Below are 7,898 nucleotides of genomic sequence, written 5' to 3' on the forward strand. Positions count from 1 at the left end.
CTTATGTGACTATGTGGGTATGGAACGTAGTTTCTAGGATGTTGATTGGATCCTTGGGTTTCTGGAAGTCTTGTTGGAAAGGCACTTGATCAATGCTGTTTCTAACCGGAACTCTAGTAACGCCTCGGGACTATCATTATCCAGAAATGAAGTTCGTAATTGCGTATGTGATTATGTGCTTACGTGGAGTGAATTACAGTTGTCCATGCATTAGGACGCGAGTGTTATAGCTTCGGCACATCTGTGAATGTGCTAATAGTCTTGGTTACCTTTATTAGGATGTCAGGACGAGGACGTGGTAGGCGTGGCAGGCATGGTAGGCGGGAAATGCCTTTACCGGACGACATTCCGGCAGTGCAGGAGGGTGTTGGTCAGGCCAATGTGGCCGAGCCAGCGGGTCAGCAAGCTATGGGCGCCTTGGCCCGAGAGATAGCGGGAGCTTTGGGTATTCTCAAAGCTGAGAATCAAGTTACTGAGGCGGGACCTTGTTTCTTGAAGAGGGAGTTCTTCCGGTCTAACCCGGACGAATTTGTCGGGGATCCGAAGGAGCCACTTAAGGCTGACGAGTGGTTGGAACAGATAGAGAAGACGTTCGAGATGCTTGGCATCGAGAACGGGGCTTTAAAGGTGACCTTGGCATCTTTCCAACTGAAGGGAGATGCGGGTCAGTGGTGGAAGTACGAGAAAGGTCGTGTTGGTGGTGTGTGGAAGGCTTTTGTGAACACCTTCCAGGAGAAGTTTTTGTCTTCAGCTGCTAGGGAGAAACTGAGGGAGCAGTTTTGCCAGCCTAAACAGCAGGGCTTGTCAGTGGCTGAGTTTGAGGCTACTTTTACTAGTTTGTCCAGGTTTGCACCTGAACTTGTGACGTTCGAGGAACGCCGTTGCTTTGAGTTTGAGCAGAAGCTGAGACGTGGGCTCAAGTTGAGGATTGGAGGGTCGTTTATCTGGGAGTATAGACGTTTGGTTGATGCTGCAGCTCACATGGAGCTCATGATACAGGAGGAGGATGAGGGGTAGAGAGGCTCCAAGAGGAGCCAAGACGGTCAGGGTGATGGCAGGAGACAGAGGGGTTCTAACCCTCAGCAGTCTCAAGGTGGTTTGGCCAGGTCGACCTTTCCAGTGCCAAGTGCAGGCTCTGGGAGAGGTAGTAAGGGAGGTCTGACTTGTTTTACGTGTGGCCAGCTGGGTCACAAGTCTTCTGTTTGCCCGCATAAGGGAGGGGGTCAGCGAGCTACTTCTTCTTCAGCTAGACCTCAGGGCCAGAGTCAGGGAAGGGGCCAGCCCTTATCTTGCTATCAGTGTGGTCAGCCTAGGCACCTGAAGAGGTATTGCCCGTAGTTGGGTGCCACATCGGGGGCGTCTGGTTCTAGGCAGACGCAGAGTTACCAACCAGTTCAGTCTGTGCAGGCCTCGAGGGCCAATCCAGAAGCTTCGTCATCCCAGTCAGTGCAGCAGTCCTTTGCTCCTAGAGGCGAGCAGGTGGATCAGGGGCCTACAGGGCGCGTGTATGCTGTTACCGCGCAGGATCTAGTACCGGCTCCATCAGTGGTGAGAGGTACCTTTCTGTTTTGCAACTCGGTTGCTAGTGTATTGATTGATACGTGTGTGTCTCATTCTTTTGTATCTGTTGCATTTGCATCTGTGTTAGAGTTGGAGTTGGCACTGCTAGCACCTCCTATTTGTGTAGTATCGCCTGTTGGGGGTGAGTTGATTTTGAAACATGGTTGTAGAGGCTGTGATATAGAGGTCGCCGACCGTAGGCTTCCTTTTCCCTTTGTTGTTATGCCCATGAGAGGCTTTGATGTTATTTTGGGTATGGATTGGCTGTCGTCATACCGGGCAGTTATTGATTGCTACCGCCAGAGGGTCACAGTTTGTACCTTGAGCGGAGAGTGTTTCCATTTCTTGGGGGATCGGGTTGGCAGTGTGTTGCCACCGATGTATGATCCGCGAGGGCGGAGTGAGCTTAGTGGTCTACTTGCCAGCTTTAGGAGTGGTGAGTGTGATGAGACCCAGATTGTGTTACCGAGGGTGGTTTGTGAGTATTCGGATGTTTTTCCCGAGGACCTTGTTAGTTTGCCACCTCACCGAGAGATAGAGTTCTCTATTGATTTAGTGCCCGGCATGGCGCCGATTTCTATGGCACCTTATCGTTTTGCCCCAGCCGAGTTGAGTGAGTTGAAGATTCAGCTTCAAGAGTTGTTAGACAAGGGTTTTGTTCGCCCTAGTGTTTCACCGTGGGGAGCACCGGCCCTCTTTGCTAAAAAGAAAGATGGTGCCTTGAGATTGTGTATCGACTACCGGAAGTTGAATCGGGCTACGGTCAAGAATAAGTACCCTATGCCCCGTATAGATGATTTGTTTTACCAGTTGAAGGGTTCCCGTTGTTTCTCAAAGATAGACTTGAGATCGGGTTACCACCAGTTGAGGGTCAGGGAGGAGGATATCTCGAAGACGGCATTCCGTACGCGGTATGGCCATTATGAGTTTCTGGTGATGCCATTTGGGCTTACCAATGCACTGGCAATCTTTATGGACTTGATGAACCGGATCTTCCGGGAATTCTTAGATCGATTTGTGGTCGTTTTCGTGGACGACATTCTTATCTATTCACCTTCTGATGAGGAGCACGAGGAACACTTGAGGGTGGTGCTTGAATTGCTTAGAGCCCATAGGCTGTATGCCAAGTTTGGGAAGTGTGAGTTCTGCCTAGGGGAAGTCCAGTTCGTAGGCCATGTGGTGTCCGGGGAAGGGGTGTCTGTCGATGCATCCAAAATTGAGGCAGTGCAAGATTGGGCACGGCCTAAGAGTGTGTTTGAGATCCGTAGTTTTCTGGGATTAGCTGGGTACTACCGTCGGTTTGTGAAGGATTTCTCCAAGTTAGCTTCGTCGTTGACTAGATTGACGCGGAAAGGGGTCAAGTTTGTGTGGAGTGAGACTTGTGAAAAGTCGTTCCAAGAGCTAAAGGTTAGATTGACCACCGCTCCAGTTTTGATTATCCCGGAGAGAGGGTTGGGTTATGCGGTTTATTGTGATGCCTCACGAGAGGGTTTGGGTTGTGTGTTGATGCAAGAGGGGAAAGTGGTAGCTTATGGCTCACGTCAGTTGAAAATGCATGAGAAGAATTACCCTACACACGACTTAGAGTTAGCCGCAGTGATCTTTGCCTTGAAGATTTGGAGGCACTACCTTTATGGTGAGAAGTTCGAGGTGTTCTCAGACCACAAGAGTTTGAAGTACCTGTTTACACAGAAGGACTTAAATTTGAGGCAGAGAAGGTGGATGGAGTTCATTGAGGACTATGATTTTGAGTTGCACTATCACCCGGGGAAGGCCAATGTTGTGGCCGATGCCCTTAGTAGAAAATCCATTAGTGATGTAGCTTGTATAGCCATCCGGGAATGGGAGATGTTGGGTGCTTTGGGCGAGTTTGATTTGCTTCTGGGCGAATTCGTTAAGGCTACGGCCTTATTTTCCGTAGTTGCACAGCCTACACTTGTGACACGAGTGTTGGAGGCACAGAGAGGTGACTTTGAGGTAGAATCCCTCCGAGAGAAGATCTCCAGTGGGAAGGTTGAGAAGGGTTTGACAGTGTATCCCGACCTGAGTGTGAGATACAGAGACCGTTTGTTTGTGCCGGAGTCTTGCCGAGAGGAAGTACTCCGAGAGTTCCACCATTCATGCCTTGCGGTGCATCCGGGAGGCACAAAGATGTATCGTGATTTGGGTCGCCAGTTTTGGTGGCGAGGTATGAAGAGGGATGTGGCAGTTTTCGTGTCAAAGTGCCTTACTTGTCAACAAGTGAAGGCCGAACATCAGAGGCCAGCGGGTTTGTTGCAACCCTTGCCTATTGCCGAGTGGAAGTGGGAGCATGTCACTATGGACTTCGTTGTTGGTCTTCCGAAGACACAGCGAGGTAGTGATGCTATTTGGGTGGTTGTAGACTGGTTGACTAAGTCGGCGCACTTTATCCCTATGCGCATGAGAGATTCGATAGATCACCTCGCCGACTTGTATATTCGGGACATAGTGAGGTTGCACGGGGTCCCAGTGACGATCGTCTCAGATAGAGATCCTCGTTTTACTGCTAGGTTGTGGCAGAGTTTGCAGAGTGCCTTGGGCACTAAGTTGACCTTTAGCACGGCTTATCATCCTCAGACTGACGGGCAGTCCGAGCGTACTATTCAGATCCTTGAAGATATGCTTCGAGGTTGTGTCCTTGACTTTAGTGGGACGTGGGAGAGGCACTTGCCCTTGGTGGAGTTTGCCTACAACAACAGTTTTCAGTCTAGCATCGGTATGGCACCGTTTGAGGCCTTGTATGGCCGACCGTGTAGGTCTCCAGTTTGTTGGGCCGAGGTGGGTGATGCACCTTTGTTGGGCCCGGAGTTGGTTAGGGAGACAACGGAGAAAATTGAGCTTATCCGTAGGAGGCTTGTTACAGCCCAGAGCCACCAAAAGAGTTATGCCGACCGTAGGAGGAGGCCTTTGGTGTTTGAGATAGGTGATCATGTCTTCTTGAAAATATCACCTAGGCGAGGTTTGATGAGGTTTGGGAAGAGTGGGAAGTTATCCCCTCGGTTTATTGGTCCCTTTGAGACCCTTGAGAGGATTGAGGAAGTTGCTTACCGTTTGGCTTTGCCGCCGCAGTTGTCCCGGGTGCATGACGTCTTTTATGTTAGTATGCTTCGGAAGTACGAGCTGGATCCATCCCATGTGTTGGATTGGACCGATTTGGAGGTAGATGAGGATGTCTCGTATGAGGAGAGACCGGTCCGGGTCTTGGATAGGCGGGATCAAGTCTTGCGAGGCAAGACTATCCCCTTGGTAAAGGTTTTGTGGAAACATCACGGAGTGGAGGAAGCCACTTGGGAACGTGAGTTGGAAGTCCGTGAGAAGTATCTGGACATGTTTGTTGATGTATAGTCGCGTGGTGAAATTTTGTAATAATATTGGACTTTAAGAACATTAAATGTGTCTTAAGTTGTGGAACATTGTATATGTTGTGGTTAGTGGAAGTTTATTTTAACATTGAATATGTTAAATGTATTGTAGAAATGCAAGCATGATATAAATGTTGCATGTGCTGTAAAATGGTGGAAAATGTGTTGAAATTTGTGGAATTCCAGGAAATGCATGTTTATAATGCATGTTGTGGAAAATATTGTGTTTTGCCTCTTGAAAAGAGATGAGATTGATCGGTAATGGGTCGGAATGTTTAATATTGGGTTGAAATGTTGTTAGAAATGGAGAAAACCTGTTTTTGAAAAACTTGTGTTTAATTTCGGGGACGAAATTCTTTAAGGGGGGGAGGTTATAGTGATCCCGGTTTCCCTTTTCATTGGTTGTTGTGTACATCTCGTTTACATCCTTTACACTTTGTATTTGAGTCTTGGGTTGTGTTGGGCAGGTGTGAAACAGGTTGGTTGAGCTTAGGAACCAAGTGTAGTTGCCCAGATTTTGGTCTGTCTGCTCGAGCGGGGCTTTTGGCGCTCGAGCGGGAAAATCGCCCTTCCAGTATTTTCTCTGCAGGGTTGTCCGCTCGAGCGAGAGTTTGGACGCTCGAGCGGGAGTTTGTGTGTTACGCTCGAGTGGGGAGTTGGACGCTCGAGCAGTGACCTGGTTCTGTAAAAGTGCTGGGAGTGTGTATTCAGCGCTCGAGCGGCGGTTTGGACGCTCGAGCGGGAGTCTGTGAGTGACACTCGAGCGGGAGTTTCCACGCTCGAGCGGGAAGTCGGGTTTAAAGCTCCGTGTTTTGACTTTTAAAATCACTTTTTCACATTCATTTCTCTCTCTTACTTTTTCAAAACTCCATTGTTGAGCCTCTCTCTCTAGAACCTTGCCTTCTCTCTAAGTATTGATCTAGTTAGAGTTGTTTTCTCACCTTTGGCCTTTACAAAAGTTGTGTTGATCGTCGAGGGCTATGTTTTGATCCGAAAATATCGAGTTTTGGAGCATGTTGAGTTTCTTCATCTTCTTCCCTTGAACTCCGAATTTGATGTAGGGATTCCTACTCACTCTTATGGTCTTTAACATAGATTATTGGTGATTTTGATAAAGTGTTGAAGTTGGGAAATTTTGGGACTTAGGGTTTCAAAATGTCAAAGAGGGTTTTATTATTTTGATTCTAAAATGAGTATTTTGGGTTTCAAAATAGTGGTATTGATGTTGGTTGTTGATATATGGACCATTGGGTCAATGTTGGAAAATGGGGGAAAAAGCCCTAATTCGTTGTGTAAATTAATTTGTATAATTAATTTGGGAAAAATGTTGGTATTTGGAATTGAGTTGGAAATAATGAAATTGACTCATTATATGGTAGAATAGTGAAGTTGGATTTGTTAATCGCTCACTTTTGAAAACATGATATTTTATCTGTTGGAGCTTTTATTATCTGTTTAGAAATAATTGCTTGGGCTACCGGTGGAGGGTAGTTTTGATTGTTGTAGACAATGCATGATGATTAGGCAAACTAAAACTAATCAATTGGTTATGTCATAAAGTATGACGATTGGTAGAATACATTAACGTTATGTATTGATTGATTGTGTATATGACCTACGTATATATACATTGTGTGTGCGTGGGAGGAGATAGGGGATGTACTCCACGGTTTAAGGGAAGATAGGGGATGGACCTCTAAACCGGATATTGTTTGGGAGGAGATAAGGGATGGACTCCACTGATACAGCTCATATGCTTGTCAGATTTATGTGATGATACAGCTCATATACTTATCAATGGAAGTGATGATACAGCTCATATGTTTATCTTTGGAAGTGTTGATACAGCTTGTATGCTTATCTGTTGAGATGTTGATACAACTAATATGTTTATCTATTGGGAAATGGGAAATGTTTAATATGAGTTACTGTCTCATGGAAATGGTTGGCCAGGTTCTGAGCCATTGATATAAATTGTGAAACTGTTAAGAAATGGAAAGTGGACTGAAACATAGTCGCAGTGATTATAAAATGGAAATGGGTTGTGAATTGATTTATGGAAATTGAACATTCATCAATTGCTAATGTCTTAGTTATTGCTCATATTGTGTTTAGCATATCTCTACTGGGCGTTGGCTCACCCTATATGGGACATTATTTTCAGGTACAGGTAGCATGCCATTTCCAAGGACATAGCTTGGATGATGATGAGAGTTTAAGACTCTTTTTGATTGTTTTATTTGTATTACATGTATAGCAAGCCAAGGGCTTAATTTGTATAGAGTTAGTACTCTTCTTTTGTATAACCAAGTGTTAACTTGGAAAGCTGTAAGCCTATAGGGCATTTGCTTTTGTTGTTAACATGTAACACCGTTGTAAGAACTACTCTGATGAATAGAAATGGTTAATCTAATTTGTATAATGTATGTCTAAAGTGATGGATTTATGTATTTATTTTGAGGCGTGACAATTCAACATCTATTTTTATTAAATTTCAATCTCCATTCAATTTCCATTTTTATTTTATTTCCAAATAGATCGTTAAGGTGTTGTGGTTTCTTGAATGAACTTCCATTCTTAATTTTATGCAACTTCCATTTTTATTTTTATTCCACTTCCATTTTTATTCAATTTCCTTTTTTATTTAATTTCCAAAGAGATCGTTAAGGTATAGTGGTTTCTTGAATGAATTTCCATGATTAATTTTATGCAGTTCCCATTTCTATTTTTATTCAACTTCGATTTTTATTTAATTTCCATCTCCATTCAATTTCCATTCTTATTTAATTTCCAAATAGATTGTTAAGGTATAGTGGCTTCTTGAATGAACTTCCATGTTTAATTTTATGCTGTTTCCATTTCTATTTTTATTCAACTTCAATTTTTATTCAATTTCCATCTCCATTCAATTTCCTTTTTTATTTAATTTCCAAATAGATCGTTAAGGTGTAGTGG

The sequence above is a fragment of the Camellia sinensis genome, unplaced genomic scaffold (assembly GCF_055761805.1).
Source record: "Camellia sinensis isolate YWXY unplaced genomic scaffold, ASM5576180v1 Unanchor2, whole genome shotgun sequence".
Classification (NCBI taxonomy): domain Eukaryota; kingdom Viridiplantae; phylum Streptophyta; class Magnoliopsida; order Ericales; family Theaceae; genus Camellia; species Camellia sinensis.